The sequence below is a fragment of the Arachis stenosperma genome, chromosome 4 (assembly GCF_014773155.1).
Source record: "Arachis stenosperma cultivar V10309 chromosome 4, arast.V10309.gnm1.PFL2, whole genome shotgun sequence".
Classification (NCBI taxonomy): domain Eukaryota; kingdom Viridiplantae; phylum Streptophyta; class Magnoliopsida; order Fabales; family Fabaceae; genus Arachis; species Arachis stenosperma.
Window position 1 is genome coordinate 36811432 of NC_080380.1, and position 12932 is coordinate 36824363.

Sequence of the window (12932 nt, forward strand, 5' to 3'; positions counted from 1 at the left end):
TATATCTTATTCGGTAACCACATAAAGGACTTGAAAGTTACTATAAAGTTCAAATGACAAATTAACTACTTAGCTAGATTAGCCAGCATGTCGTTCCGTCCTCTAGGAGTAGAATCTTCTAAGGTTGTCCGCGTTCCATGTCCTCGGGACCTCCTTGCCATCAAGCTTTTCTAACTTAAAGGCTCCTTTTCCCATTACCTTTTTGACCCTGTAGGGGCCTTCCCAGTTTGCCGCTAGCTTGCCCTCTCCGAGGGTCGGCAGGCCGATATCATTCCGCCTTAGGACGAGGTCGTTTGGCTCGAATTCCCTCTTGAGCACTTTGGTGTTGTAGCGCAGAGCCATTCTTTGTTTTAGCGCCGTTTTTGTCAAATGGGCCATTTCCCGGGCTTCATCTATCAGGTCCTTTTCTACGGTTTCCTCTACTCCTTTCAAAAGCAACTGCGGACTCGGTTCACCGATCTCTACGGGTATTACTGCATCCACCCCGTACGTTAGTCGGAAAGGAGTTTCCTTGGTGGAGGATTGCTCGGTTGTTCGGTAAGACCAGAGGACCGATGCTAGCTCGTCGGCCCAAGCACCCTTTTTGTTGTCCAACCTCTTTTTTAGCCCTGAAAGGATAACCTTGTTGGCGGACTCCACTTGTCCGTTCGTCTGAGGGTGTTCTACCGAAGAGAACCTTTGCTTTATGCCCAGGCCGTTGAGGAATTCCATGAACTTCTTATCAGTAAATTGCGTGCCGTTGTCGGAGATGACGACTTCCGGTATCCCGAATCGCGTTACCACCTGCCTCCACATGAACTTCCTGCAATTAGATGAGGATATGCTGGCTAGCGGTTCGGCTTCTATCCATTTGGTGTAGTAGTCAATTGCGACAATGAGGTATTTGACTTGCCCCGGGCCGACTGGGAAAGGCCCTAAGAGGTCGACTCCCCATTGAGAGAACGGTCGAGAAGTCGTCAGCAAGCTTAATTCGGAGGCCGGCGCCCTGGCAAAGTTGGCGTTCTGTTGGCACTTTACGCATTTTTTGACGAACTCTTTGGAGTCTGCCATCATCAACGGCCAATAGTATCCGACTCGGATTAGTTTCCTCGCTAGGGCCTTGCCTCCGATGTGGTGCCCACAGCAGCCCTCATGGACTTCCCTTAGGACGTAGTCCGTCTGATCGGGGTGAAGGCACTTCAGTAGGGGTTGGTTGAGCCCTTTCCTGAACAACTGTCCTTGGATGACGGCGTATTTGGCCGCTTCCCTTCTCAATTTTGCCGCGTCCTTTTCATCATCGGGGAGTTTGCCGTGTTCTAGGAAGTCGGTGATGGGGTCTAGCCATGAAGAACCTAGGCTTGTCACGTGCAGTGTGATTGCTGGTTCTCTCGTCATGCCTTGGATGAGAGACCAGTTCCCTTCTCCCGGCTTTGTGCTAGCTAACTTCGACAGCCGGTGTCGGGTTCCGGACAGGTCGGGTGAGTAGGTGAGGGAGTGAGGACGCCTTAACTTTGGTCGCACTGGATGAGGGTCTGCCGAGTAGCCGAGCACTTGTACTGGTGAATGGTCGAGGGGGGTGTCACCTGCAAAGACACTCCGACGCCTAAGTCAGATAGGGTGCAGGCGGGAAAAGTTATGTGGAAAGGTGACGTAACTCGGGGGAAGAGCCAATCTTCCCCTTATATACATGTCAGTAGTGGGCCCCTTGTGAGGACAGGCCCATATTCCCAAGGACATCGTCCTGTAGCCGCGTGGGTCGTACAGGACACGTGTTCGGGTTGTTTGAAGGGCGAGGAGTCGGGTCGGGTGGAGCTCGGGCCAGGGTCGACCCGTCGGGTCTTTGGGCCGGGCCGTAACAGTTCTTTGGGCCGGGCCGTAACAATATGTATATATGCTCTGGCTAGTTTTAACTTCGCAAGCCGTGTTAGAAGCTTTGTTATCCGTATCTTTGGAATTCTTCTTCTATGTATATGAGTATATGTGTCACTTTACTCCCAATCTGTCTGCTTTACGTTTCTTGCTTATGTGAGTGATGCACTTTTCTGTTTAACGCTTTCGTTTTAACTTTTTTTTTATAAAAGGCTCCTAAATAAAAGTCATTTTTCACCTATATGGCTATATATATATATATATATATATATATATATATATATATATATATATATATATATATATATGATTTTACTTTTAGAGGTCGTAATACCTCGCCAACTCATTTTTATGACTTACACGTAAGACTCTGTATGGTAGGGTGTTACATGCCCTAAGGCCAATGAGCTCATGTGTCGGTTATACAGCCAACCCAACACCCTCGGTAGGTAACCTGGATATCGTCTCTCAACACGAAGGGAATCCTCAACCTTCTAGGAGGGAATCATCAACCTCCCATTCAGAGAGAGATTGTAATGTGATGATAGAAAATCCCCAACCTAAATCATTCACATCACAGCCAAGAATTGAATCGAAGGAAATTCTCAACCATCTCCAATCATTTCCCCAATGTAGCAAGAGAGGGAATCGTCAACCACTCTTGCCCACCATAATAAGAGAGGAAATCCTTAACCTCATCTTGTTCATCACAGCAAGAAAGAGAATCCTCTATCTCAGCTTGCCTTTCCTGACATTCAAATTAATAATCCCAGAGTTAAACCGAAGGGATTCCTCGACCTTCAATCCATCCCTCTTGTGCGACAAGTGAGGGACTCCTTAACCTCAAACTCGTCCACCCTAACAAGAGAGAGAATCCTTGATCTCAACTTGTTTATCACAGCAAGTGAGAGTTAGAGCAAACAACTTTGAGCTTAAGCCTCGATTAGTCTCTCTAATGCAACAGAATTGCAAGTTCTATTGACTTCCACTAGAAGATCCACATCAGTTTCTATCTGAATTCCTGCAAATCTGTAACACTGTTAAGACCAATAGAGTGGATCCTGAGGTCTACAGACTTATGCTCTTTTCCTTTGCGGTTAGAGACAGAGCTATGATATGGTTGGACTCTCAACCTAAAGAAAGCCTAAACTCTTCGGAAAAATTGGTCAATTCTTTCTTGGCCAAGTTCTTTCCACCTCAAAAGATGAGCAAAATCAGAGTGGAAGTTCAAACCTTCAGACAAAAAGAAGCTGAATCCCTCTATGAAGCATGTGAAAGATACAAGCAGCTGATCAGGAGATGTCCTTCTGACATGCTATCAGAATGGTCTATCTTAGGCATCTCTATGATGGTCTCTCTGAGAAGTCGAAAATATAATTGGACAAATCTGTAGGTGGATCACTCCACTTGAAGAAAATACCTACAGAAGCAAGAGAACTCATTGAGATGATTGCAAACAACCAATTCATGTACACTTCTGAGAGAAACCCTGTGAATAATGGGGTAGCTCAGAAGAAAGGAGTTCTTGAAGTAGACACTCTAAATGCCATGTTGGCTCAGAACAAGATCTTAACCCAACAGGTCAATATAATCTCTCAGCATTTGACTGGAATGCAAGTTGTAGCTGGTAGCACTCAAGAAGCTTCCTTTGAAGGAGAATCTTATGATCCTGACTGTTCATACCCTGGACTGAGCTACGCAGTCTGGGTTGGATGAAGACAAAATGACCGGCCTCTTGTAAGGTTGGCTCGTCTCCGACCTCTGCCTAAAGAGCTCGGCCAAATCGCCATAGAGGCCCAAAACAGGCCCAAAGCAGAGGATCACAGCCCACCTAAAGGCGGCTGGCCAAAAGATAAGTGATCTCACCCACAAAAGATAAGATAAGATAACTAACTTATCTCAAAGGAATATCACCAAGCACTACTATAAATACATTAGGGCATCCAGGTATAACTCATACTCTAATTCTATACAAAAAAACCTGCTTAAGGCCCGTGCTTACTTAAGCTTCGGAGTCTCTTGCAGGTACCACAACCCTCCGGTGATCAAGGACCAACAGCACCTCAAGCTCCAACAAGTCGAACACAGCAGCTTCGATCACGCCAGAAGATCTCGTCCGAGATCGACATCATCGTTTCAGGTAATCCTCAGAACATTGGCGCTGTTGCTGGGGAACTTGGAAGTCATCCCATTACCATGGAAAATAACCCTACCAACAACCTTAACTCCAGTTTGTAAGAAGGAATGCCTCTTAAGAACTCAGATTCCACAAAGACATGCACCAATCTAAGGGAGACAAGGAACCTGATTAGCAGATAATTTATACGCTTTTTGGCGTTTGTTTTTAGATAGTTTTTAGTATAATCTGGCTACTTTTAGGGATGTTTTCATTAGTTTTTATGCTAAATTCACATTTCTGGACTTTACTATGAGTTTGTGTGTTTTTCTGTGATTTCAGGTAATTTCTGGTTGAAATTGAGGGACCTGAGCAAAACTCTGATAAGGAGGCTGACAAAGGACTGCTGATGCTGTTGGAATCTTACCTCCCTGCACTCGAAATGGATTTTTTGGAGCTACAAAACTCCGAATGGCGCGCTTGCAATGGCGTTAGAAAGTAGACATCCAGAGCTTTTCAGCAATATATAATAGTTCATACTTTATTCGTGATTAGACGATGTAAACTGGCGCTCAACGCCAGTTCCATGCTGCATTCTGGAGTCAAATGCCAGAAACACGTCACAAACCAGAGTTGAACGCCAAAAACACGTTACAACTTGGCGTTCAACTCCAATAGAAGCCTCAGCTCGTGTAAAGTTCAAGCTCAGCCCAAGCACACACCAAGTGGGCCCCGGAAGTGGATTTCTGCATCAATTACTTACTTCTGTAAACCCTAGTAGTTAGTCTAGTATAAATAGGACTTTTTACTATTGTATTAAGTGTCTTTTGACCACGTTACATCTTTGGTCTCGGTTTTACTCTATTATTCGTCTTAGGAGACTATTGATCACGTTTGGGGGGCTGGCCATTCGGCCATGCCTGAACCTTCATAACTTATATATTTTCAACAGTGGAGTTTCTACATACCATAGATTAAGGGTGTGGAGCTCTGCTGTACCTCAAGTTTTAATGCAATTACTACTATTTTCTATTCAATTCAGCTATTCCTGATCTAAGATATTCGTTGCACTTCAACATGATGAATGTGATGATCCGTAACACTCATCATCATTCTCACTTATGAACGCGTGACTGACAACCACTTCCGTTCTATTTTAGACCGGGCGCATATCTCTTGGATTCCTTAATCAGAATCTTCGTGGTATAAGCTAGATTGATGGCAGCATTCATGAGAATCTAGAAAGTTTAAACCATGTCTGTGGTATTCCGAGTAGGATTCAGGGATTGAATGACTGTGACGAGCTTCAAACTCGCGATTGTTGGGCGTGATGACAAACGCAAAAGAATCAATGGATTCTATTTGGTGCACAAAATTGCAATCACACTTTTGCAATTCCGCACAACTAACCAGCAAGTGCACTGGGTCGTCCAAGTAATACCTTACGTGAGTAAGGGTCGATCCCACGGAGATTGTCGGCTTGAAGCAAGCTATGGTTATCTTGTAACTCTTAGTCAGGATATCAATAATTCTCAGGTTTAATTGTGAAAAGTAGAAGAACATGAAATAAATACTTATTTTGCAGTAATGGAGAACAGGTTGAGGTTTTGGAGATGCTCTATCTTCTGAATCTCTGCTTTCCTACTGTCTTCTTCTTCATACACGCAAGGCTCCTTCCATAGCAAGCTGTATGTAGGGTTTCACCATTGTCAATGGCTACCTCCCATCCTCTCAGTGAAAATGTTCAACGCGCTCTGTCACAACACGGCTATTCATCTGTCGGTTCTCGATCTTGTCGGAATAGAATCTAGTGATTCTTTTACGTCTGTCACTAATGCCCCACAATCGCGAGTTTGAAGCTCGTCACAGTCATTCAATCCCTGAATCCTACTCAGAATACCACAGACAAGGTTTAGACCTTCCGGATCCTCAAGAATGGCCGCCAATATATTCTAGCTTATACCACGAAGATTCTGGCTAAAGAATCCAAGAGATATCCACTCAATCTAAAGTAGAACGGAGGTGGTTGTCAGGCATACATTCATAGGTGAGAATGATGATGAGTGTCACGAATCATCACATTCATCAAGTTGAGGAGCAAGTGATATCTTAGAATGGAGACAAGCGTGTTTGAATGAAAAACAGTAGTAATTGAATTAATCCATCAAGACACAGCAGAGCTCCTCACCCCCAACCATGGGGTTTAGAGACTCATGCCGTAGAAGGTACAATATGAAACGTGTAAAGTGTCATGAGTTAAAGATACAATGTCAAAAGATCCTATTTATAGTGAACTAGTAACCTAGGATATACAGAAATGAGTAAATGACGTAAAAATCCACTTCCGGGGTCCACTTGGTGTGTGCTTGGGCTGAGCATTGAAGCTTTCATGTGTAGAGACTTTTTCTAGAGTTAAACGCAAGCTTTTGTGCCAGTTTGGGCGTTTAACTCCAACTTTTGTGCCAGTTCCGGCGTTAAACGCCGGGAATTCTGAAGCTGATTTGCAACGCCGATTTGGGCCATCAAATCTCGGGCAAAGTATGAACTATTATACATTGCTGGAAAGCTCAGGATGTCTACTTTTCAACGCAATTGAGAGCGCGCCAATTGGGCTTCTGTAGTTCCAGAAAATCTACTTCGAGTGCAGGGAGGTCAGAATCCAACAGCATCTGCAGTCCTTTTTCAGCCTCTGAATCAGATTTTTGCTCAGGTCCCTCAATTTCAGCCAGAAATTACCTGAAATCACAGAAAAACACACAAACTCATAGTAAAGCCCAGAAAAGTGAATTTTAAATAAAAACTCATAAAAACATACTAAAAACTAAATTAAATGTACTAAAAACATACAAAAAACAGTGCCAAAAAGTGTATAAATTATCCACTCATCACTATTCCAACATGATCGAGAACCGACAGATGATTAGCCATGCCGTGATAGAGCATTTGGACCTTTTTCACTGAGAAGATTGGATGTAGCTATTGACAACGGCGATGCCCTACATACAGCTTGCCATGAAAAGGAATAAGAAGGATTGAAGGAAGGCAGTAAGAAAGCAAAGATCCAACAGGGACAAGCATCTCCATACACTTATCTGAAATTCCCACCATTGAATTATATGAGTAACTCTATCTTTATTTTCTGCTTTATTTATTATTCGAAAACTCCATAACATTTACTATCCGCCTAACTGAGATTTACAAGATGACCATTTCTTGCTTCATACCAACAATCTCTGTGGGATCGACCCTTACTCACGTAAGGTTTATTACTTGGACGACCCAGTGCACTTGCTGGTTAGTTGTGCGGAGTTGTGACTAAGTGTGATTCTCGTTTGAGAGTGCCACCAAGTTTTTGGCGCCATTGTTGATGATCACAATTTCGTGCACCAAGTTTTTGGCACCGTTGCCGGGGATTGTTCGAGCTTGGACAACTGACGGTTCATCTTGTTGCTCAGATTAGGTAATTTTCTTTTTTATTTTCTTTTCAAAAAGTTTTCAAAAATATTTTTCAAAAATTTTCTCCCTCTATTTTCGAAAAATCCTTCAGAGTTTTTAAGAATGAATTCTAGAGTTTCAAAATGGTATGCTGAAGTTTGGCTGGCCATCAAGCTTTAGACTAACCTGGTATGATTCCTGTGATTTTGATTGAGGACTTTGAATTCATTACTTCCTTTTTCATTTATGTTTTTCAAAAAATAAAATAAAATCCAAAAAAAAATTAAAATCATAAAAATCAAAAATATTTTTTGTGGTTCTTGTTTGAGTCTTGTGTCATGTTTTAAGTTTGGTGTCAATTGCATATTCATATTGTTCTTCCATTTTTCGAAAAATTCATGCATCCATAGTGTTCTTTATGATCTTCAAGTTGTTCTTGGTAAGTCTACTTGTTTGATCTTGATAATTTCTTGTTTTGTGTTCTTTGTTGTTTTTCATATGCATTTTTGCATTCATATTCTCTAAGCATTAAATATTTCTAAGTTTGGTGTCTTGCATGTTTTCTTTGCATAAAAAATTTTCAAAAATATGTTCTTGATGTGCATCATGATCTTCAAAGTGTTCTTAGTGTTCATCTTGACATTCATAGTGTTCTTGCATGCATCATTGGTTTTGATCCAAAATTTTCATGTTTTGGGTCATATTTGTGTTTTTCTCTCTCATCATTAAAAATTCAAAAATAAAAAAAAATATCTTTTCCTTTTTTCTCTCAAAATTTTGAAAATTTGGGTTGACTTAGTGGTGCACGAAATTGTGATCACTACAACTCAAATAATCCCTAGTAATGGCTCCAAAGACTTGGTGCTCAATACCATGGCATAAACACAACTTCGCACAACTAACCAGCAAGTGCACTGGGTCGTCCAAGTAATAAACCTTACGCGAGTAAGGGTCGATCCCACGGAGATTGGTGGTATGAAGCAAGCTATGGTCACCTTGTAAATCTCAGTCAGGCAGACTCAAATGGGTATAGTGATAAACGAATAAAGCATAAAGATAAAGATAGAGATACTTATGTATATCATTGGTGAGAGCTTCAGATAAGCGTATGAAGATGCCTTCCCTTCCGTCTCTCTGCTTTCCTACTGTCTTCATCCAATCCTTCCTACTCCTTTCCATGGCAAGCTTATGCAAGGGTTTCACCGTTATCAGTGGCTACCTCCCATCCTCTCATTGGAAATGTTCAACACACCCTGTCACGGCACGGCTATCCATCTGTCGGTTCTCAATCAGGCCGGAATAGAATCCAGTGATTCTTTTGCGTCTGTCACTAACGCCCCGCCTTCAGGAGTTTGAAGCACGTCACAGTCATTCAATCATTGAATCCTACTCAGAATACCACAGACAAGGTTAGACCTTCCGGATTCTCTTGAATGCCGCCATCAGTTCTCGCCTATACCACGAAGATTCCGGTTAAAGAATCCAAGAGATAAACACTAGAGCCTCGTATGCTTGTAGAACAAGAGTGGTTGTCAGTCACTTTGTTCATGAGTGAGAATGGTGATGAGTGTCACAGATCATCACATTCATCAAGTTGAAGAACAAGTGATATCTTGGACAAAGAACAAGCGGAATTGAATAGAAGAACAATAGTAATTGCATTAATACTCGAGGTACAGCAGAGCTCCACACCTTAATCTATGGTGTGTAGAAACTCCACCGTTGAAAATACATAAGAACAAGGTCTAGGCATGGCCGAATGGCCAGCCTCCCAAAGTGATCAAAAGATCTAAAGAAAAATGTTCCAAAGATCAGATGATGTCAAATACAATAGTAAAAGGTCCTACTTATAGAAAACTAGTAGCCTAAGGTGTACAAAAATGAGTAAATGACATAAAAATCCACTTCCGGGCCCACTTGGTGTGTGCTTGGGCTGAGAAAATGAAGCTTTTTCGTGTAGAGACTCCTCTTGGAGTTAAACGCCAGCTTTGGTGCCAGTTTGGGCGTTTAACTCCCATTTAGGTGCCAGTTCCGGCGTTTAACGCTGGAATTTCTGTAGGTGACTTTGAACGCCGGTTTGGGCCATCAAATCTTGGAAAAAGTATGGACTATCATATATTTCTGGAAAGCCCAGGATGTCTACTTTTTAACGCCGTTAAGAGCGCGCCAATTGGAATTCTGTAGCTCCAGAAAATCCACTTCGAGTGCAGGGAGGTCAGAATCCAACAGCATCTGCAGTCCTTTTTAGTCTCTGAATCAGATTTTTGCTCAGATCCCTCAATTTCAGCCAGAAAATACCTGAAATCACAGAAAAACACACAAACTCATAGTAAAGTCCAGAAAAGTGAATTTTAGCTAAAAACTAATAAAAATATACTAAGAACTCAACTAAAACTACTAAAATCATACTAAAAACAATGCCAAAAAGCGTATAAATTATCCGCTCATCACAACACCAAACTTAAATTGTTGCTTGTCCCCAAGCAACTGAAAATCAAATAAGATAAAAAGAAGAGAATATACTATAGACTCCAAATTATCAATGAAACTTAGCTCCAAATTAGATGAGCGGGACTAGTAGCTTTTTGCCTCCGAACAGTTTTGGCATCTCACTTTATCCTTTGAAATTCAGAATGATTGGCTTCTTTAGGAACTCAGAATCCAGATAGTGTTATTGATTCTCCTAGTTAAGTATGATGATTCTTGAACACAGCTACTTATTGAGTCTTGGTCGTGGCCCAAAGCACTCTGTCTTCCAGTATTACCACCGGATACATACATGCCACAGACACATAATTGGGTGAACCTTTTCAGATTGTGACTCAGCTTTGCTAGAGTCCCCAATTAGAGGTGTCCAGGGTTCTTAAGCACACTCTTATTGCCTTGGATCACAACTTTATTTCTTTCTTCTTCTCTTTTTTTCTCTTTTTTTTTCCGTTTTTTTTTTTTCGTTTTTTTTTGCTTGCTCCCCTTTTTTTTGTATTCACTGCTTTTTCTTGCTTCAAGAATCATTTTTATGATTTTTCAGATCCTCAGTAACATGTCTCCTTTTTCATCATTCTTTCAAGAGCCAACAATTTTAACATTCATGAACAACAAATTCAAAAGATATATGCACTGTTCAAGCATACATTCAGAAAACAAAAAGTATTGTCACCACATCAAACTAATTAAGCTAGTTTTAAAGATGAATTCGAAATCCTGTACTTCTTGTTCTTTTGTGATAAAAACAGTTTTCATTTAAGAAAGGTGATGGATTCATAGGACATTCATAACTTTAAGGCATAGACACTAAGACACTAATGATCATAAGACACAAACATGGACAAACATAAAGCACTAAAATTCGAAAAACAAGAAAATAAAGAACAAGGAGATTAAAGAACGGGTCCACCTTAGTGATGGCGGCTTGTTCTTCCTCTTGAAGGTCTTATGGAGTGCTTGAGCTCCTCAATGTCTCTTCCTTGTCTTTGTTGCTCCTCTCTCATGATTCTTTGATCTTCTTTAATTTCATGGAGGAGAATGGAGTGTTCTTGATGCTCCACCCTTAGTTGTCCCATGTTGGAACTCAATTCTCCTAGGGAGGTGTTAATTTGCTCCCAATAGTCTTGTGGAGGAAAGTGCATCCCTTGAGGTATCTCAGGGATCTCATGATGAGAGGGGTCTCTTGTTTGCTCCATCCTTTTCTTGGTGATGGGCTTGTCCTCATCAATGGGGATATCTCCTTCTATGTCAACCCCAACTGAATAACAGAGGTGACAAATGAGATGAGGAAAGGCTAGCCTTGCCAAGGTGGAAGACTTATCCGCCACTTTGTAGAGTTCTTGGGCTATGACCTCATGAACTTCTACTTCTTCTCCAATCATGATGCTATGAATCATGATGGCCCGGTCTAGAGTAACTTCAGACCGGTTGCTAGTGGGAATGATTGAGCGTTGGATAAACTCCAACCATCCTCTAGCCACGGGCTTGAGGTCATGCCTTCTCAATTGAACCGGCTTCCCTCTTGAATCTCTCTTCCATTGTGCGCCCTCTTCACATATAATTGTGAGGACTTGGTCCAACCTTTGATCAAAGTTGACCCTTCTAGTGTAAGGATGCTCATCTCCTTGCATCATGGGCAAGTTGAATGCTAACCTTACATTTTCCGGACTGAAATCCAAGTATTTCCCCCGAACCATAGTAAGATAATTCTTTGGATCCGGGTTCACACTTTGATCATGGTTCTTGGTGATCCATGCATTGGCATAGAACTCTTGAACCATCAAGATTCCGACTTGTTGAATGGGGTTGGTAAGCACTTCCCAACCTCTTTTTCGGATCTCATGGCGGATCTCCAGATATTCACCCTTTTTGAGTGAAAAGGGGACCTCGGGGATCACCTTCTTCAAGGCCACAACTTCATAGAAGTGATCTTGATGCACCCTTGAGATGAATCTATCCATCTCCCATGACTCGGAGGTGGAGGCTTTTGCCTTCCCTTTCCTCTTTCTAGAGGTTTCTCCGGCCTTGGATGCCATAAATGGTTATGGAAAAACAAAAAGCAATGCTTTTACCACACCAAACTTAAAATGTTTGCTCGTCCTCGAGCAAAAGAAGAAAGAAGAGAGTAGAAGAAGAAGAAATGAGGAAGAGGGAGATGGGTTATGTATTCGGCCAAGGAGGGGGGAGGTGGTGTTTAGGTTGTGTGAAAATGAAGGATTGAAGAAGGGTATTTATAGGAGAGAGGGGAGATGGGGTTCGGCCATTATGGGTGGGTTTGGGAGGGAAAGTGGTTTGAATTTGAAGGGTGAGGTTGGTGGGGTTTTATGAAGGATGGATGTGAGTGGTGAAGAGAAAGATGAGATTTGATAGGTGAAGGGTTTTTTGGGGAAGAGGTATTGAGGTGATTGGTGAATGGGGAAAGAAGAAAGAGAGAGTGGTGGGGTTGGTGGGGGTCCTGTGGGGTCCACAGATCTTGAGGTGTCAAGAAAAAGTCATCCCTGCACCAATTGGCACTCAAAATCACGTTTTGAGGCATTTCTGGCGTTAAACGCCGGGCTGGTGCCCATTCCTGGCGTTTAACGCCAGGTTCTTGCCCTTTTCTGGCGTTTAACGCCAGTCTGGTGCCCCTTTCTGGCGTTAAACGCCCAGAAGGGTGCCAGACTGGGCGTTAAACGCCCAACTGCTAGCCTCACTGGCGTTTAAACGCCAGTGACTTCTTCCTCCAGGGTGTGCTGTTTTTCTTCCTGTTTTTCATTCTGTTTTTGCTTTTTCAATGGATTTTGTGACTTCTTATGATCATCAACCTACGAAAAACATAAAATAACAAAAGAAAATATATAAAATATAATCATTGGGTTGCCTCCCAACAAGCGCTTCTTTAATGTCAGTAGCTTGACAGAGGGCTCTCATGGAGCCTCACAGATACTCAGAGCAATGTTGGAACCTCCCAACACTAAACTTAGAGTTTGAATATGGGGGTTCAACACCAAACTTAGAGTTTGGTTGTGGCCTCCCAACACCAAACTTAGAGTTTGACTGTGGGGGCTCT